Here is a 22,836-nt window from a genome sequence, read left to right as displayed (position 1 = left end):
CTTGCAAATAATTTAGGCGTCACAAAAAAATCTAAGGGTGTAAAATATTCAACGGTAAAAAATGACATTACTTTCGATGATTATGTTAAGTGTTTAAACGAATTTACAACTAAAAGTGTTTCCCAATCAACGTTTCGTTCCTACGCCCATGATCTTTTTACAATAATACAAGAAAAAATTGCATTAAGTCCGTATGACGATAAACGTTACTTGCAACAAAATTCTCATGACATTTTACATTGGGGTCATTATGAAACCACAATGATTGAGTAAAAACAAAAATTAATAAATGAAAACATAACCAATTTTTTTTATAGCTTTATCAATCTCCACAGGAAAATGGACCGGCTATTTTTAAATGAATATGTAGATCGATAATTGTAATTTTGTTAAAAATCAATTTGTAATCATAAGTAGAAAATAAAAACTTTAAAAAATATACATTGTTTTCCTGTAATTTTAAGTCTCAGCTTATCTTTTACAGCGTTGTGAGACATTGGACGTGAAAATAAAAAAGACATGTTTGCATAAATAGCATTTATTTTAATTATTACATAAAATCATTTACAACTTTAATTTTATAATATTATAAATATTCTCTTAAAGCATGACTTAACAAAGTGTCTGTGGAAATTTCGCAAAACGCAGTTAAAGCTTCAAGTGGTCCATATAAACTGCTTCTGCTGCAAAAGTTTAATTTTATCAAATCTATAACATTTCTATAATAAGCATGAAAGTTTAAATTATCCAATAACGATACACGATGACACACCAGACTGCTGTTTACTTCTAGGATTTGGTTGACATCACTTTCATCTAGATAGTATTCCAGACCATGCTTTTCAATAACAAGGAACTTGGTTGAATCATACACTATTTGGTAAATTTTACAATAGTCTCCACACTGAAACTCGATAGGTTTGTAATCATCTTGAGAGGTGCTGTTAAAGAAATCGCTAATCTTCTGCTTAAAAACTCCGATTATATCATCCCACTCGAACGTGCTTAAACTAATTCTTGCATTCTTGTTGTGCTGACACAAAATAATGGCTGGTGAGAAATGACGAGCTGGAGAAAGGCCAACTTTGATTATACAGTTGTCAAGCGGAAAGGATGCTTCTAGTAAATAATATCGTTCATTGTTGGCTGCTTTTTCGAATCCCGCCAAAACTCTATCTAATTCAGCATCATAATCGATATCATCTGATGATGAATCAGCAGCTACCACCATATCGTCTGATGAACTATAACCACTATCTTGAGAACTCATATTGATGAACGCAGGAACAACTAAGAGTGAGCTTGCAGCATTTATGAAATTTATACTTGTTGTCACCCTCCCACTCATTTAGTGTATATCTACGCGACGTATGTAAAAGTAGATCCTAAATGATATCTTTAACGTTAATCCAACTAATATGGCTACTATCGAGTCCCAACCATTGAACATACATCTTATTTCCACGTCTGCGCAGTACTTACTCTATATGTCTTTATTTTTGGTTTTCTGTAATTTTTCTTCGTAGAATGCTCCTTTGATATGCGCTCCAGTCATATCTTTAATCAAGTAGGTTGTGGGATTCGTTATTTTAATTTCAGTAATTTTAAACAGTTCTGTTGTCCAATTTGGTTTATATCCTTTATCGAAAAATCGAAAATGTGTTTATTTTTACTGATGCGAACCACGTCACCAATTTTCAATTTTCTTGGGCCAGCAAATTTTTAAGTGAGTATAATATTTTCGTAAAATTTCATTTTCGTTAGATTTATTAACATCAACAGGTCTAAGTCGAATTTTGCTGTGTTTCGTGTAATTGTACTCTTTAGTAATTTGAGGCAAGATATCCATCCATTTGTAAGTTCCATTAAGACTGAAATACTTGTAAAGTTTTTCCTTCAATGTTCGAATAACTAGTTCACATATGGCTGCTTTTTTAACACTAAAGGTATTATAGTGATTAATACTATGCTTTTTCATGAGATTTTAAAACTTGGAATTGAAAAATTCTGTGCCTTGGTCTGTTTGTAAATTTTTCGGACATCGTCGAGTATGAGCGATAATATCTGAAAATGTTTGAGTAATTTCCTCACCTGTTTTCGTCTTTAATGGTCGAGTCCACACAAACTTTGAAAAACAATCAATTACAACAAGAATGAGCTTGTAAGATTTATTTTGACTGGGATAAGGTCTCATCTCAGCAAGGTCCATTTGCCACAAATCATCTAATCCTTTAATGATTGTTTGTCGACGAGGATAATTTTTTCGTGCAGGCTTGTGCAGCTCGTTAACTAGTTGTATCTTCTCCTCGGTAAATGCCATGTCTAGCTTCCAACGATTCGATTCTTTGAACTAACGCTAATTCGTTGTTCCGTTAGCTTTATTATGTAAGAGGTAATCTTCCATTACATTAAGACGCTCATCTAAATCATGTGAATTAAGATCCGCTGTTTTAATCTTTTTTTCTTTTTCCAACGTTTTCATCATAATTTGTGCATTTTGGTTGGCAGCATCTGTAATATTCTTCGTCATTTCTTGTTTAAATATATTAAGATCATTTTTAAATTCATGCATTTGTTTTGATAAATCAAATATTTTCGAAGCAGTTATTTTATTCTCATCAGACAACTCGTTAACTTTTTTACTTCTTAAATTATCTTCTATTTTACTGATGGAGTTTGAGATTTTTTGTTCGAGTTGAGTATCTTTTTGAATTCTATTTTTTTGTATCAAATTAATCTCTTTTCTTAGAAAAGTTTTCGCACGAACAATGCTGTCATCTACATATTTCTTATTGGAAAGATGAATACCTGCTACAGGAGGATCTCGTTTAATGTCTTTATGTACTTCATGTATCTGGTTTTGTAAATCCAAAATGGATTGCTTTAAGCCTTCACGTAGATTTTTAACAACTTGTTCATTAGAACGGTAATGATGACGACCAAACTTGTGAACACTCATGTTGGAAATGATGTTCCAATAATCCAAACATTAATATATAATATCTGCTTCACGTAATTCGTTGATAATGGCAACAATTTCGTTATTGTGCGATGTGTTTCCTGCTTCTTTAGAAGCAATCAGCAATTTGAGTCTGTTGCATAGTTTGTTTGGATCATCCCAATACATATATTCAATAGGATTATCATTGTAGATCAAATGAGAATCATCGACGAATCCTGACCCTTTGTAGCTAGATGGTGAAGATAACGATGTTCGAGGTGACGTTGATGATGATGAACGAGTCGCTTTTGCTAAACGAACAAGACCTTCGAAAGGTTGTCTCTTTAATGCAGTAGATCGAGTTTTCGGTGGCGATTTCTTTGTTGTTTCATTGGTAGGTTTAAATAGCGGTTTGATAATATGATAATATTTTTTCCCAGCTGCACCTTTAAGACGACCTTTGGAATCCAGATGAACTTCTGTACTATTTAATAAACTTTTATAGTGCTTTAAATCTGTATCATTATAATCTTCAGGGTTATCATAGAAAATTAGTTGGTATAGAACTAGCGTTCCCGGCACCCATCCTCCTTCCCCACTACCATCACTGATGACTTGTATACAACCTTTGTTTTTGTTAAAGTTTATTCGTCGTTTACCCAACATCCAGCCAATTTCATCATTGCAAATAGGTCCGTAGTTTTTATCAATTTTATTATCTTTCATCCAAAATTCTTTTATATACTTATGGCTCATTGGAGGATATTGCTCGATATATCCATCAATAGCCTCTTTCGAAACATTATTAGGATCAAACATTTCATGTTCGTTAACTTGATCGATTGATACTGCATCGGAAAATACATCGTCATCGCCGGCTTCTTTTTTTATCTCTTCCTCCGTTTTCACCTCTTATTTTTTAACGTGTCTAAGCTTGTTATTAATAGCATGATGCAACGTTTTTGACGATTGCGCAATATCTTTTAGAGGTTTAACTATGGGCTTAAAGAGTTTATTTAGCGACTCATCTTGTTCTGTTTTACCTAACTTTAATGCCAAATACTTTTTGCAAATGACACGAGCTAGTTCGGCAACTTTATGCTTGCGCTCAGCTACCTCTTTGTCTGATATATTGTCATACAATGCGTGTTTTTCGATCATACCTACAGTTTTATAAACTTGTCGAAACCTTTACGATATCGTCCGTTAGAAATATCGAAATCCTTAACAATGACGAATGTACCATATTTGTCCTTCCAACACTCGGAACAAAATTGTTTAAATTGCTCAAATGTAATATCAGGTGATACGTGGTCATCATGGACGTGTTTCAAATTGAGCTCATCTTGCTTAAACAATACAATAAGATTCGCATTATCACGTAAAAGTTGTTTGCCTGCTCGACTGTATGATTGACATAGGTATGCACAATCAATGTCTTTATCCACAAGGAAAATAATTCCTGTAGCTGGCTGTATACCACGTATAACAAAAGAGGTTAGTCTTTGTATGTGGGTATATTTTATTTTATAAAAACCCTTAAAAGGGCAACATTACAAGCACGAACGTTTTCGGAACAACTGTTCCATCATCAGGTTAAAATACCTAAAATAAGTATAAACCATTTAATTACAGCAAACGTGGTTTAAAATTTTGACTAAGGTTAAAAAACAATAAAATGGTTATACTTACAGGTTACCATGCCTGAGCCACCAAAATATTTGGGTAAAAACCCTTTAAAATGTAATGTGTTACCAAAGATTGTACATGTTGTTAATTATATTATATGATGTTTAATATTTTAATTAGATTTTACTTCAGGTAACATACACCCATGCTTAAGTGAGTTCCAGTGTCCGGAGAGTAAACCTCTTCAAACGGACTACGGTTGGCAACTGATTGATAAAATACCAATGAATGGTGTCAAAAACAAAATGTCAATGAACCATGAAACAGTGTTAGTTAAACATTATATCGAGGGGTTCGAGCGAAAACCCGATAAATGACAAAATTATGAAATCCGGTATTTTTATTTCTTCTGTATTAAAAACACGTCTTCTATCACTGAAAAATTTTTTAAATTGATATTAACATTTTTAAGCACAATAATTGATAAAAACCAAATATGGTAAAAACCGTTAACTCATATTTTTAAATAACACCAACCCGATAATATAACTTTACTAATAAAAATACTTTGAAGTAAACATATTTATAATATGAGAATCCGGTAGAATCATTTATCTTCTTTTCCTGTGTAAAGTTACTAATTTTATTAGAAATATTTCTGAGTTAAAAACAGATAATTAATTTTATCGGAAATTGAAATTCATAATAAATGTCTGAACTATAAAATCAGTTCTAGGAAAAATAAGCTAGAACAACTTAACTGCTTTCTTTTTAAAAGAAATTCACAAGTTAAGATTTTAAAAATATATAAATACATTTATCGGATATGAAGATTACAAAGCTGTTAATTTTAACAAAATATATTCATGCGAAAATCCAATAAAGAATTTTATACTATGATACTTTATTAAATTTCAGCACATTTTTGTCCTGCGAAAACCCAGTAAACCAATTTTAGGTTACACGAAGTACAATGATTTACCTTTTTGGGTCGGTAGTTCTGATTAGTTCACTCATGTCTGGACATTATTACGGACGTTGCGTTCTCTAACAAAAGTATAGTTTGATTTAATTTGACGATACTACTTCTTTATTTGGAGGTGATTATTCTGACGTAGATCCAAACTACTGCACAGAGTCATCTTTGGATTCTAAAGATATTGGCGTATCTGAAAATGATCTCGTAAACCAAAAAAAAAGTTCAACGTAAGAAAATTTTATACTCTGAGACGTCTACATCTTTAGTGACATTAATAATTGAAGGCATTTTAAAAACAGTACTGCGTAAGGTAACAAAGCCAAAAAGGTGGCGTAAAAATAATCCCGCTGAATGGAAATTGAATATTGCGAAAAAAAAGACGGTCAGAAGGGAGCACATATATAACGAAAAACAAAATCAGAGCTCAACCAGCAAGTCAATTGTGATAAATGTAAATTTAAGTGTACTGAAAAGTTTTCTGAAGATTATAGAAACAAACTCTGTAGAAATTACTGGAGTCTAGATTTTAAATCTAGAAAAAATTTTATTTTGCGCAATATAACTGTAAAACAAATTAGGACTAGACTTGTCCTTAAAACTTCCAAAAGAAAGGAACGAAAATTTAGCAAGAAATGTTTCTTTCCACTAGCTAACAACGAACGGATTCCAGTGTGCCAAAAGTTTTTTACAAAAACGCTGTGTATATCCCCAGATGTTATAATAAATGCTGTAGCTAACAGTTATTCTACTGGTTGCTATTCTAAAGAAGATAATCGCAAAAAACAGGAACCAGTTAACAAAACAAAGGCTGAAGATGTTCTATTTGTTAAAAGTCACATTGAATCCTTTCCGGTTATGAAATCTTATTATACCCGAAAGGATACCATTAGAAAATACTTACAACCCACTCTAAATATCAAAAAAATGTACCAGCTTTACTTAGATATCTGCATCGAAAATAATAGAGACCCTGTTGCTTTACGTAAATATCGATCTATTTTTTGTGAAGAGTATAATCTAAGTTTTTTCACGCTCAAAAAGAACCAGTGTCTTATCTGTGCTAAATATGCTAAGGCTGATCTAGAGCAGAGAAAAAACCTTGAAATAATCTACGAAGAACATAGAAAAAGAAACGAAATTTTTCAGGCCGCTAAAAGAATAGATAAAGACAAAGCAAATAAAATAAAGACAAGACATTTATGTCTGCAACATTGGATTTACAAGCAATTTTACAAATACCCAAAAGATCTATTAGTCAATTATACTATCGTAGAAAATTGGTAGTATACAATCTTACTATTTGGGAATCACCGCTACGCAATAACGCACATCGCTTGTGCTGGAATGAAATCAATGGCAAAAAGGGTAGTTCTGAAATCGGAACTTGTATGTATTACTATTTAAGTGAATGCTTAAGAACTGAGGTTAAGCATGTAACAATTTTTTCAGATACTTGTGGCGGTTAAAACCGTAATCAGTTTATAGCCGTACTGCTGTTGTGGATCGTACAAAATATTGACCAATTGGAAATTATAGAACAAAAGTCCTTAGAAGCAGGACATACTTATATGGAAGTGGATTCTATGCACTCGGCAATAGAATCTGCAAGTAAACATGTAAATGTAACTTGCATGAATGACTGGAAAAATATATTTCAAACAGCAAGAAAACAGAAAATGAAGACAGTAGACAATGTGAAACATAATATAGGCCCATACAAGGTAAAAGAAATAAAATATAATGAATTTTTAGATTTAAAGTCACTTTCAGCAAATATATTGCAAAACAGAACAGTAGATTCTGACGGTAATACTGTGCAGTGGTTAAAAATCAAGAGACTAAAATATATTAAAGGTGAAAGAAGGAAAAATTTTTTCAACTACGATCTCTCAGAAGAATTAAAGTGTTTAAACATATCAGAAGATATGGTTTGAATTAAAAAAAAACTCCTACTCTACGGTCTAAAAGGCCAAAACAAATTTTATCCCAAAAAGCAACCCTAGACTTACCAACTCCGGGTAATTTACCAAAGTTATACAAAGTACTCTTCCAATAAGCGAAGCAAAAAAAAAGGATTTAATAAAGATGTGCCAAGAAAACATTTTTCCGGAAGAGCTGCATGCTTGGATATCAAGTTTAAAAATAGGGAATAATGTCGTAGATCGAATTCCAGACATAATGATGGGAGAAGAATCGGAAGAAGAAGATATTAACTTTTAATTTCCCAAAAAGAATGTAGATTATTATTTGTTTTATTTGAATAAAATACAGTTTATTTTTATTTTATAATCAACAAAATTAAAAATAAAAACCAATAAAATCAAATGTTGTACTCATCTAGCGAGGAAAAACCCGATAAATATCATGTTTTATTTTTTTTTGTAAATACCTTTTAATAAGTTAAACTAAAAATAAATTATTCTAACTAAACATTAAATTCTCTACTGTTTGGCTTTAACTAATATTTGAAACAACTTCCTATGACGATTTTAAAGCCTCTTCAATGTTACGAAAATCTTTAATCGCGATTATCTCCGAACAATGATTTTGTTAGTTATCGGGTTTTCGCTCGAACCCCTCGATATTACTACAGCCAAAAGATTAAAAAACTTTGATGATGTTAAAATGATAACAGCAATCCAGGTGTTGGGATTTAAAAATTTTTCTATAATTATTTAATATTGGATATAAAATGTAAATTACTGGTGTTGTTTGAGTGCATGTTTAAGAGGATGACGTATGCATTAGGCAGCTTATGTTACTCTTTATCGTATGGAGTGTGGTCTAAAAGGTGTAATTTGTGAAGAATTAGCTGAAATATATGGAAATGTCCTTTTATGTTGCTTACATCTAGGACAAGGAAAAATAAATAGTATATATTTGTAGCTAATGTAAGACTTCATATGTAGATGAAATTGTTTAATACTGCTTGTATCGTAAAAATTTTTAATATAAGTGAGTCCAATAGATTGAAAAAAGGGATTGAAAATCTTCCGGCTGAAGGAATTAAAGTTATAATATATGTGATTAAATTTTAAAAATTTTTTTTTGGAAAGACTGAGATCCTCAGAGACTTGGCAGGAATAAAAGTAAATGAAATGACTAAAGAATAAAGGAGAGTGGGTCAAAGGGAAATGAATGAGTTAATCAACAAAATTAGAGATGATAGAGGTCTTTCATGCTTAAAGCATCTAGCACCCTGAACAAAATATATGTTGGTTATATTAAATTCGACACATAAAAGCTTGAAATTTTATCTGTGAGTATGGTGTACTAAGTTGTTGACTAAGAGAGGGGGGAGCAATGGTTGATTAAGGGTTTAGGTAAAGTGGGAGAGAGTGTATTCTGATGAATTGCTGGATTGTGTTTAAATGTTTACTGAGTTTAGAACTAATGAGTGGATGGTAGATATATGAAAAGACAGAGAACTAGCAAAAGAAAAAAGAATGGACAGGAATAAGATGTTAACGTGAAGATTGTGAAATAAAGAAATAGTGAGGTATAAAAGATATGATGTTAACAATAGGGGGCTGAAAAATTTTTTTTTTTTTTTTTTTTTTGGAGGGTGTGTTGTGACAGTAGTGTAGAGAGAATGGTTGTTTTAAAAAGCAACGATTGTTGAGAAGGATTAAGGTGTTGATGTTTATAGAGGAAGGTCAGATAAAGAAGATGGGGTAAATTTGAGAAGTGTGGGTTATGAGAAGAGTTGTCGGTGTAAGGGTTGAAAGTCACGGTTGAAAGATACATGGCGATTAACGCAGTTGGGGCTTCTTTGCTTTTCCTTGACTATTTCCAAGTCTTCATATAGATCTAATTTTAGAAAATTTTTTTGGGGGTATATTATGTAACAAAGAGACGTCTTCTGGTATGTTTAGGGTATGTTTATGTTGTGCAAGATGTTGTGAGAAGGTTGAAGTGTTCTCTTTTTTAGTGTGTTCTAGGGAACGGGAAGTTAGTGATCTACAGGTTCTACCTATATATGTAGCATCACAATCAGAGCACTGTAATTTGTAAACACCACTACGATCCATGTAGTTGATGCAATCTTTTGAATTGGTTAAACATTGTCCTAGATTGTTCAGGACTTTAAAAGAAATGTGGGTATTCTCAACAGATCTTTTTAGGATATATCTGATATCTCCAGAAAGACGATCAAACCATCAACCTCATTATGCTTCCTTACCTTACCTTCAAGAACGTCTTTCTGGAGATATCAGATATATCCTAAAAAGATCTGTTGAGAATACCCACATTTCTTTTAAAGTCCTGAACAATATAGGACAATGTTTAACCAATTCAAAAGATTGCATCAACTACATGGATCGTAGTGGTGTTTACAAATTACAGTGCTCTGATTGTGATGCTACATATATAGGTAGAACCTGTAGATCACTAACTTCCCGTTCCCTAGAACACACTAAAAAAGAGAACACTTCAACCTTCTCACAACATCTTGCACAACATAAACATACCCTAAACATACCAGAAGACGTCTCTTTGTTACATAATATACCCCCAAAAAAATTTTCTAAAATTAGATCTATATGAAGACTTGGAAATAGTCAAGGAAAAGCAAAGAAGCCCCAACTGCGTTAATCGCCATGTATCTTTCAACCGTGACTTTCAACCCTTACACCGACAACTCTTCTCATAACCCACACTTCTCAAATTTACCCCATCTTCTTTATCTGACCTTCCTCTATAAACATCAACACCTTAATCCTTCTCAACAATCGTTGCTTTTTAAAACAACCATTCTCTCTACACTACTGTCACAACACTCCCTCCAAAAAAAAAAAAAAAAAAAAAAAAAAATTTTTTCAGCCCCCTATTGTTAACATCATATCTTTTATACCTCACTATTTCTTTATTTCACAATCTTCACGTTTACATCTTATTCCTGTCCATTCTTTTTTCTTTTGCTAGTTCTCTGTCTTTTCATATATCTACCATCCACTCATTAGTTCTAAACTCAGTAAACATTTAAACACAATCCAGCAATTCATCAGAATACACTCTCTCCCACTTTACCTAAACATAGACAAAATTTCACAGATACCCACAGATAAAATTTCAAGCTTTTATGTGTCGAATTTAATATAACCAACATATATTTTGTTCAGGGTGCTAGATGCTTTAAGCATGAAGGACCTCTATCATCTCTAATTTTGTTAATTAACTCATTCATTTCCCTTTGACCCACTCTCCTTTATTCTTTAGTCATTTCAGTTACTTTTATTCCTGCCAAGTCTCTGAGGATCTCAGTCTTTCCAAAAAAAAAATTTTTAAAATTTAATCACATATATTATAACTTTAATTCCTTCAGCCGGAAGATTTTCAATCCCTTTTTTCAATCTATTGGACTCACTTATATTAAAAATTTTTACGATACAAGCAGTATTAAACAATTTCATCTACATATGAAGTCTTACATTAGCTACAAATATATACTATTTATTTTTCCTTGTCCTAGATGTAAGCAACATAAAAGGACATTTCCATATATTTCAGCTAATTCTTCACAAATTACACCTTTTAGACCACACTCCATACGATAAAGAGTAACATAAGCTGCCTAATGCATACGTCATCCTCTTAAACATGCACTCAAACAACACCAGTAATTTACATTTTATATCCAATATTAAATAATTATAGAAAATTTTTTAAATCCCAACACCTGGATTGCTGTTATCATTTTAACATCATCAAAGTTTTTTAATCTTTTGGCTGTAGTAATATAATGTTTAACTAACACTGTTTCATGGTTCATTGACATTTTGTTTTTGACACCATTCATTGGTATTTTATTAATCAGTTGCCAACCGTAGTCCGTTTGAAGAGGTTTACTCTCCGGACACTGGAACTCACTTAAGCATGGGTGTATGTTACCTGAAGTAAAATCTAATTAAAATATTAAACATCATATAATATAATTAACAACATGTACAATCTTTGGTAACACATTACATTTTAAAGGGTTTTTACCCAAATATTTTGGTGGCTCAGGCATGGTAACCTGTAAGTATAACCATTTTATTGTTTTTTAACCTTAGTCAAAATTTTAAACCACGTTTGCTGTAATTAAATGGTTTATACTTATTTTAGGTATTTTAACCTGATGATGGAACAGTTGTTCCGAAAACGTTCGTGCTTGTAATGTTGCCCTTTTAAGGGTTTTTATAAAATAAAATATACCCACATACAAAGACTAACCTCTAATGTCTTTATGTCTACCCATACAGTAATATTCACGTATTGTTTGTTGTGGATCCGTTGATACGTCATCAAATATGAATACTGAGTTTGGTTTAGCTTTACTTGGGTTTATAGCATCATCATTATCTTTAAATGAAAAATAACCTACTTCTTTCACAGACTCCAACACTTCCTTCAAAAATTGATACTTGGGTTGAAACAACGACTTTGAATAAACGTAAACATTGTTGAACTTAGCGCCATTCGGGTCAAAGAGTAATGCCAACATAACATTAGTTTTTCCACATCCGCTTGGACCACATAATATGATAGCACGAAATGAATGTGGTAGCAATGCACCATGTTTGCTGGTTCTTGTCACGTTGTCGACAAAATCAAAGTTTTCCACTGCTAGTGTCTTGTCGTGTTGAATGACCTTCATCTTATGATTGAGATGTATTTTGTACACATGGTTATATAAAGACATTTTGCAAAAAGCGATTCATTTCAATGTTGGTCGTTCAAGGTGAAGGAGTGTTGAATTCTCTGATCAATAGTCTACCGTTTGAATTGCATGCTCCTGGTTACCAATATCTAGGACCTGGAACTAAATTACAGAAACGTCTAGCTCGTGGAGATCCAGGGATAATCCGTCAGATCGAGCTGCGAGAGATCACGATATCGCATATTCCCAAAGTAATTCATTGAAAGATCGACATAAAGCAGATTGGGTGTTGGAAAATAAAGCGTGGGAACGAGTTAAAGCAAAAGACGCATCTTTGGGTGAAAAAACCGCTGCCTGGTTAACTACTACAGCAATGAAAGCTAAACGAAAAGTGGGTATGGGTATGAAACGTGGTAAAGGTGTTGGTTCATTTAAGCGACATGTGTTACAATCAATTATTAAAACGATGAAGCGTTCTCCTCCGGCACCAAATCTACGTAAATCAGCCTTAGTTGCACTTGCAGCAGCTAGAAAAGCCGTTAATAGTGTAGGTGGGAAGAAAAATGTACGTGTTCCAAGAATTATTCCATTTGAACCAAAATCTGGTAGCATTTTACCTTTAATCCCAATCTTTGCAGGCCTATCAGCTCTCGCGATAGCGCGATAGCTAAAACTGTTATTCAAAGAATGCTCAAAAGAAACTAGAAGAAGATAAACGTCACAACAATGCAATGGAACATCTAGGCAAAGGATTATACCTGCGAAAAAACGCTAAAGGTGGCTTTGGATTATATTTAAAAAAAGGCAAAAAACTTCCGCTGAAGCTACCTAATAGACCTTTAACCAATGTGGACTTGAAAAATTTGTTAAACTGCTTAAAATTTCAAATTTTCGTGGCGTCTTTATGAAGGATAATTTACCACGTAGCCCTCGTAAACATAAATGTGCTATTATTAATCTCGACATTTCCACAAACCCCAGTACACATTGGGTAGCTTACAGAAAGATAAACAACGATATAGAGTACTTTGATTCATATGGTTGCTTGAAGCCACCGCGAGAACTAGTATCCTACTTGAACGGTGGAAGAATTTTCTACAATAACGATCAATATCAAAGTTATAACCAAATCAACTGTGGACATCTTTGTTTACAGTTTCTTTATAACGGAATCATCTAACGATATATTCAGAAGTGCCATTCGCATTTTTATGGAAAATATAACGAGCCTTGTTTGGTATGAACTATCTCAAGATATTCGTCGCGCACTAGAAGATTATTTACCCTGCAAGAAAGACTATGATAAACATGAATGGAGTGATTTTTGCGGCATGTATATGGAAAGTAAATGTGTATTTTGTAAAGTGTCATATTATGAGAAAAATATGTAACAGTATAAGAAAAATAAAGGAATTTTTAACATATTTTGCTATTTAATTTCATACACCTATTCAAATGTATCAGTCATGTCTCGATTGTTGACCTTGACAAGTACTTCAAACGAGTTTTCGTTTACTCCTCAAGTACCTCTTGTGCTTGATCCGTTTCGACAGTATTATGTAGCAGTGTTGGAATTTCATACATTTAATTCAATTCCAAACATCGATGGTGAAAAGTTTTATTTCTATGAGCAAAATGATCGTACAAAGTTGCGCCATATCGAAATTCCATCAGGATGTTATAAAATTACAGATATAGAAGCGTACATTCTAAATGAATTAATACGTAAATACAACTCGGTTCGGGAATTTACTTTAAGACCGAACAACAATACGCTTAAATGTGAAATTTTCTGTCAGGATCACACCATTACTTTCGATAAAGACGATAGTCTTGGAAAATTATTGGGCTTCTCGTCAAATAGAGTGTTGGAACCAGGAAAAATACATTCTTCAGATCAACCTGTAAACATTATAAAAGTATCGAGTCTACTGTTTGAATGCAACATTACCGAAGGAGCCTTCTACGAGGATAGACCTGCGCACACCATTCTACATTTTCCGATAAGTGTTGATCCAGGTTATTCTATTGACGAACGTCCTCATAATCCTATACACATAGCAGTAAGCAACAGCATACGTGAAATTACCAAAATTACCGTTAGTGTAGTTGATCAAGAATTAAGACCCGTCAACTTTAGAGGAGAGAAAAGTACACTTCATTTGGATTTTAAGGAAACGATATAGATGGGTTTAATTATAAAACAAAGCTCTACATATTAATATCCATTAGTCTTACGCAAATCTTACAAGCGACGTGAAATGTCTGTCTGGTGGTTAATGGAACTGTTTCTCTTGCACCGAATGCTGGAGCCTTCTTGTTTGATACATGTACATACATCCAAAGTTCACACGACATGGAAATAGTTCGAGATCCTGGTGTAGTTAGCACTATTCGCAGTTTGTTGTGTTACACTCCTGAAGATTCCAAGTTTCTCAGTACTGCAGGATGGAACTATCCCAATATTCCACATTTATCGGGAGACAGCTTCAGTTTACTGATTCCGATAAAACATATTTTCAACATTTTCAACGATTACAATAAATTAACCTATGGTCGTCAAGTGTTTCGATTTGTTCGAGCACGTAATGATAGAGACTGTATTTTAGTGGAAGAACCTAATGCCACAACAACAACAACAGTGTCTTTAACTGCTACCAGCATGGAACTGAAGGTCAAATATGTCTTTCCGAATGATGATGTGAAAATTGACCTAATGACTCCGATTAAGAATAATACGCCGATAACTATACCTTTCCGTAAATGGGAACTTAATGAACTACCTTCACTTACGGCTGGATCCCGACGTGAGATATGGAGTGTAAAGACAACTTTAGCTGTTGAACGTCCACGTTATGTCGTTGTAGCTTTTCAAACTTCTAAACGAGATGACATTCACGCCGACCCAACGTTATTCGATAACATTAAGGTGTCCAGCATACGAATGGTTATTAATGGTGAATATTGGCCTAACGAGAGAATGCAATTGGATTTTGCGAAAAATGATTATGCTATAGCTCACTACAACTATACTGAATTCTTTCCCAGTTATACTCATTCGTCAACAAAACATCCAATCTTGGATTATAATGCATTTAAAAAATATGCTTTGTTTACTTTCTACTGCTCCAAACAGGATGATACGTCATTTAGATCGAGAACCGTTGATATTAAGTTGGAAATCGAAGCAGATGAAGGTTTTTCTGCAGGCACTCGAGCGTACTGTTTAATTGTTCACGACAGTCTACTCGAATACTTTCCTCTAACTGAAGTTATCAAAAATATCATTTAAATTGACTTATTCAATCATACCCAATTCAGTATACTATCAGCCATCATGAGGATTGCATTAGTTGACATTCAAGGATTCACCGTAGATGGGTGGTTTGTTCCCAAAGAACTCAGCATTGAAATTGGCTTTAAACATTGTCATTATATATTTAAACCTCCACAAGCGTTTGCTATATTAAGTAATCAAGATAAGAAGACTGCTGTGTACTTGGAGAAAAACGTGCATGGTTTTCGGTATTCTAATGGGGATGTTAAATATTCAAAAATAAATAAAATACTGGAATCTAAGTTGTCGTATGCAGCTGACTACATCTACGTTCGCGGAGAACAACAAGCAGAATTTTTAAGATACAAATGTTATATGCTTGACGTCTTTCCCATAATTATTGATGTTTGCAAGTTTGATGGTACACTGTGTGCAACAGAAAAATTTGTTGCAGATTCAAATGCTTGTCACACAACTGGACTATTTTCCTGCTCCTCGATAAATGTGGATCACCTCCGCCAATGGTTGTGTAACAAAATATTACCTATATAAATTGGATTTTTTTAAATAAAAGATTAAAAGTTTTATTTTAGTTTTATTAAAAAACACTATTTTCCTTTTTTTTACATATTTATTTTAATGCAAGATGATTCACATTTGCGATTTACAAGAAATTTTATAATGATATTAATAGTTAGAAATACATTTATTACTAATATGATAGTTAACAGTATAATCGATAAACCATATTGATCGATGTCATCATTATTAGTTTTGTACCATTTTGAATCACTTTCGGTGTTATTTGGGGATATTAGCTTGATCTTGTAGAATGCTCCTCCTGATTTTGGCATCGCTTTGAAAAATACTGGAAGCTGTCCATAATTCGCCACTTAATGATCCATTAGAGTCCATTTAGTTCGATTACAATCAGTTTTTACATCATTAAAACATATCGCCTGGTTCTTAACGTTGTTTGGAACGTTGGTATAAAGAACATTGTTAACAATAGCTGTGAGAATGATGAATGAGGTTGTTAGTGGAGGCATCTTGTCGGTTGAAATCTTTTTAACGGGTATTGTGTTGATTTGGTAACTTTCTTTCTGATAAATTAAACTCTGCAAATCGTTTTTCAATTGCAGTTCTATCTTCGTACCACTGTATATCTTGCTTTTAACTTTTGTATTTTTTCGTAAAACTCTTCTAATCTAAACCGTATGGAAGACATTGATGAAATAAATGTCTTTTACTCCAAAAGCCAATATAAATAATATTCTCAATCACCCCCACTACCATGGTATAATAAATACAAATAAATGTTTCAATCCTTTATTCAAAAATACTGTTATTTAATTCACTAATTGTATCTTCATTATAATAATACAAATATTCCCTTAATGCTAAACTTAAAATACTAGTATCACATGAACCTCACAAAATGAATATAAAATGTCTATTGGTTGTAAATCGTTTTTGAATGAAGTAGCAATTTTCAACGCATTACAATAGTAATCTAAAAATCTCAGTCCTTCGAGAAAACGAATGCGTGGTAAAATTAACTGTTCGTTTCCTTCAATAAAATTTTTAACATCTTTTTCAAATATCTGCAAAGTAACACCAAGTTTCTTAACATTGAGCCATTTAAGTTGATCTGTAGCTTGAGTTTCAATTGCTAAAAATTCACAACATTCTGGAGGTTCATCTTCACAATAGCATTGTAGAGGCATCAGGAAAAACTGATTATATTTACGATTAAGTTCATCGACGAATTGGATCCAATCACATATACCGAACGATATCTCATTATTCTCGCTGCTTAATTTAACACCCGGCTCAAATGATCGAGCTGAACTTAATTCAACGAATACTTTTAAATTCTCAAAATTATACAAAGTATTAAGCAGCATCATTTCGCTTTTGGCTTTTACTTCCACACTGTTCATGTTGTAATGACTACATTTCACGAAATAAAGCTGTGAACATGAAAACTTTTAATTATATCTTCTTACTTCTCCACAACTGCCTCTCCCACGCTAAAACTATGTTGCGCAATATTTCGTAAGACTATTTATTTATGCATCACATGCCGGGCTTAATTATAATATATAATATAATAGAAAGGAATGTGCACATGTTTTCTGCGTCCATGCGAATATATTTTAACTCACATTAAATAGAATTTGAATGTGCACGTGCTTCCGGCTATATCGTGATCGCGCGAGAAATTGTTAATAGCCGGCGTATCCGATGATATCATTATTCTCAGTAGCAAGATCTATTTTATAAAGATTTCAACTGATCATGTAAAGTATAAATTGAAAAATAAACAAATTTTTGGTATTATGGTAATCGATAAAATATATACGAGTTAACTCGTAAAATATAAATTGAAAAAATTTAGAAGTTTTACGCTAATGGTCGTAGGTTTTAATTAAAAAAAATACGAGGAAACATTTCTCTCTTTAACTATCATTCGTCTTCTTCTCTTTGTCAATTCATAGAACGCAGTCACCGACCAGCGATTGAACATCGTTCTCATTGGTTACGTTAACGTGTAGCTTCGTTATTATTGGGGGAATGGGGGGGGCGTTTGGGTGTCTTTTTTATTACATCGTTCTCATTGGTGTACGTTGAGACGTAGCTTCGTTATTATTGGGGGAATGGGGGGCGTTTGGGTGTGTTTTCGTTAATATTGGGGGAATGGGGGTGTCTTTTCGTTAATATTGTGGTAGGACTCCACCATTAGTCGATGCACGTCTTTCTCATTGGACGTTGATGCACACCATTGGCATCCAACGTCACGAGGATGTCTACCATTGGTCGAGGACACGTTTCTGTGGCATCATTGGTCGAGGAAAACGTTCTAACGACACGAGGAGGGCGTTACTATGTCACCATTGGTCCCTCATCGCTATACCGCCATTTCTATAATGTTTATTCAAATTATAAGCTGTCATTGGTCGCTGTGGGTGTTGCTATTCCCGCCACTGACGCTGCTATGCAGCCATTGGTCGACGACACGTTCCGACGTCACGTACATTGGTCAGCAAGACATGGGGGGATATTCCTATGCCACCATTGCCCGAGGGGCGTGGTCTAGAGACACAAGGCACGTTCCTACGTCACCATTGGTCGAGGGGCGTGGCCTCGAGACACGAAGCACGTTCCTACGTCACGAGGGGGGCGTGGCTTTGATACATGAGGATACGTACGCTTGACGATCGACGTGTGACGTCACTTCCGCTCCAGAAGGAACGCTATACATCTACTATAATCCAGTTATTCACATTATGCAAAAAAGAACCAAGCCACATAACTAAAACAAAACAACTTTTTTTATAATATGGTCATTGATTTATCTTAGATTTACATCTAAGTTTACATTTACATTTTCATATATTTTGGATTGGTGCTCGTATGCATAACTACATCCAATTGTTCTTATAAAAAATTAATTTGACACCTTTTTTGAATTGGGAAGATAAGAAATTGAATCTTGTTGTGACAAAATACTTGATGTTATATTTTTACTCACATTAACGATGTAATGATTTATATTTTCAGGGTTTGAAAGAGAAATGTTTGAGCCGTGTTTGTTTTATTTCGAAGATCGTTTTTTGTCTCTTTTTGTCTTGTGGTATAGACAAAATTTTTGTCTTTTTCTCCCAGTAGTGGGGGAATTTTGATCTTATCATTCAATTTCTTTGACTTGTTCTTCCCAACTTTGGCCATTTGATTTTTGAATTACATGTTGCAAATATCATTAAGAAAACAGTGTAAGACACCATTGTGTTGATATGTATTTATTGATATTGTACAAGATTTCTATAAAATGTGGAATGAAGTTCTTGTATTAAAACTAAATAGGTATATCCTGTTCGCATTTCTCTATTACCTTCTCAGAGTAAGATATATGTATATATATATATATATATATATATATATATATATATATATATATATATATATATATATATATATACATCCTACTATCATTTTCGCATCGATACATTATGCTTTTACCATCAATTTAGCATCATCTTGCAAAGTAGCATCTGTATATCGACGCTACTTTACAAGACCTTAATAACTGCTTTCCCGTACTTGTTACAAGAATTTTAACCATCTCATTGATTAGAGTTTTGATACCGTGTTGGTATTTTAAAATATCCGCTTTCTCTTTTTATCCCTTACTGAGTTATATAAGTTTATTCCAGAAAATGTTTGAGTCTAAAATGATGGTACAGTGAAAATATTATATATATTTAGTTCAGGGTTTTGCCGTTTACTCGCTGCCATTATATACATGAAAATGTATATCCCACTTTCATTTTCAATCATTTTAGCATCAGAAATTTGGCATCCATCGCTGTTGAATATAATATTACCCACAACGAAATAGTAAATTTAAGAATATATATATATATATATATATATATATATATATATATATATATATATATATATATATATATATATATATATATATATATATATATATATATATATATATATATATATATATATATATATATATATAACTAAGGTACACTCGAAGAGTGGTGGGTTTTTCGGTCAAAGTGGAGAAATAAAAAACAAAGAAGGTGGCTACTTCATCTATTTATTGAAGACGTTTCGCTTTCTGCTCAGAAAGCATCATCAGTTCATCTAAAAAGAACAATATGAAACCAAACATCCATAGAGAAGTTACAACAAAAGTGTGTTCCCTTACAAAGACATGTAGCAGTCAATGATGTTAAAAAAAATGAAAAAACTTACGAAACTGGACATTCAGAGTTAACGTTGTATAAAATAATTAATTGAAACTAGGTATAGTTTGCAATTTAACAAAATTAGCACAGCAAAAGAACATGTGATAAAAATACATGTATTAAAAAGTTATTATAAAAACTTAAGTAAAAAACATTAAGGTTTATTTTAAAGTGTAAAGAACTAAAAAGATCATACGAATGCACTTCCAACAAATTTATTTTATAAATTAGATTTTAATTTTAACTTTAGGTAACATTATAAGTTATTTAGAATAATAGTAATAAGATAAAATGAAGTTACCAGTCTTTAGCTTACTAAGACTCGCCGATAAATGAATTTACAAGTTTAACACCCACGAAAACACGTGAAAATAGGTGGCCTTGAGGTCAGAGTGACATAAACAGCAAGGCAACCTACCAACTTCTATATATAAGGCGGTATATTCAAAATTTGTGATAAATTTGGTTGACAGCTTGTCGTTAAAAAACCAAACAATGAGAGGAAAATGTGGTTAAAATCACCACTCACCCCAACAGTGATTGATCTGTCAACAAAGAACAAAGCATGCGAAGTCAATCCAAAATATCATATAATTATAATATTATGACGTCACTAGTTAGCCAGCTAACAGGTGAAGATTAATACAACTTCCACAGTCCAAAGGTTCAAACATTTAGGACCGCAATGAGAAAGATTCTATGAATCAATTTCAGTTTAATTTTATCAAACAAGTTTATCAAAAAGAACAATTACTTAATTATGTAAAAGTGATATTGACAAACATTAATAAAATATAAGTTGATAAAACTAAGTTAAGGAAGGAATAATTTATTTTATTTTATTTTTATTTAAATTTATTATATGAAAATGTAATAACAAAACCCCAATGTGGGACAAAATTTAAGTAAACAACATATCAAGCCTAATTCTGTAAAATTAATGCATGATAAATTTGACTCGAATTACTAATGTCGGTTCTCTTATTAAGGGTATTAGGATGTTTTAATATTGAACACATTTCTAAAAACTGTCTTTTTACGAGATTGCGTTCAGTGCCAAGAATTTTAACTTCATTAAAGTTTACTTCGTGCTTAGTGTTGATAGCATGTTGGGCAAGAGCACAAGTATATTTAGATAAATTAATATCACTGTGGTGAGTCGTGAGACGCCCTCTCAGTGATCTCCCTGTCTGACCGATGTAACATGAGTCACACTCAGCACAAGGTATATGATATATTACATTAACTTGTTCCAGAAGGGACAGAGGTGTTTTAGTTTCAGAAAACAAATTCCTGACAGTCTTAGCATTCTTAATAGCAATTTTAACCGGTACGTTGTTATGTTTGTACAGTTTAACGAGTTTCTCAGTAACTTGAAGAAAATAAGGTAAAGATGAGTAATGGGTAGTTTGATTCCCAAGTACAGTATTAGGCAGAACAGTGTTATTAATTGAATTATTTGATATTATTCTGAGTTGGTTACCATTGGGTATGTCATTTAAAGAAGAACCATAACTTTGAGTATAAAGGTATTTTGGAATCTTAGTTCGTATGCTTATATTTGATTTTATCTTTAGAATATCTTAAAGTTTTCTTTCATTCAAATTATTTGACTGACCTTTATTTTTTTACACCAATGATGTCTCCTCTCGATCAAACCACAGTTCCTTCCTTGATTGATTATGTCCGGCTACCATCAAATCTTTCCCGTTCTCAGCATCGATCCAAACCGCATACCAGCAAACTACTCCTCCGAAAACACAAGCCCAAGCCTCTTTTGACCGGTACTCTTTATTCACAAATTCTCCTTTCTTTTTCAATTATATCACGTGGACTATCCAGACTCAAAAGAGGTATTAATCTTCTCGATTTTGATCTGCTCTCAGCTTCCACCTTTTTCACTAAGAAACGAAAACACTGGTACTCAGATTGACTACACGAAAATACGTCTTCTCTTCTGGTCTGCCGGTAACATAATAATCTTTTCAATCTCCCCAGACAACCTTCTCAACTCTCTCATTCCCCATCATTCCTTTTTAACCAATCATAAGCCTTCATCTTTCCCACTTATTTTCGATTTAGAAAATTTCCAACATAATATTTAAAACAAATAAACTACTTTCACTTAAATTACTTTTCAGAAACCATTAACAATTTTGCCTTTTTCAACAGAACTAAGTTTCCAAATTCTTGTTATCTCATATCTAAATCTAATTCTTATTTACTTTCGAAAAATGCCCACCGCAAAATACAATTACAAGTTTATTCTTAAATCTATAATTATACGGGTTCCATTGTCCTTTCACTATTCACTCAGTCTTTCAAGGAAAAACTCGTCAGGTCCCGTTACGGAACAATGTTTTCTCTTATTCTAACTATTACAAATAAGTACAGGGTTGTATTTTAACTTATATGCCCGCGGTATATTAAAATAATAAAAAAACTCTTTATTCGATTTTTGAGCGATAAACTGATCCATAACAATATATATATATATATATATATATATATATATATATATATATATATATATATATATATATATATATTATATATATATATATATACATATATATATATATATATATATATATA

The sequence above is a fragment of the Diabrotica undecimpunctata genome, chromosome 3 (genome assembly GCF_040954645.1).
Source record: "Diabrotica undecimpunctata isolate CICGRU chromosome 3, icDiaUnde3, whole genome shotgun sequence".
Classification (NCBI taxonomy): domain Eukaryota; kingdom Metazoa; phylum Arthropoda; class Insecta; order Coleoptera; family Chrysomelidae; genus Diabrotica; species Diabrotica undecimpunctata.
This window is presented reverse-complemented; position numbering follows the sequence as displayed.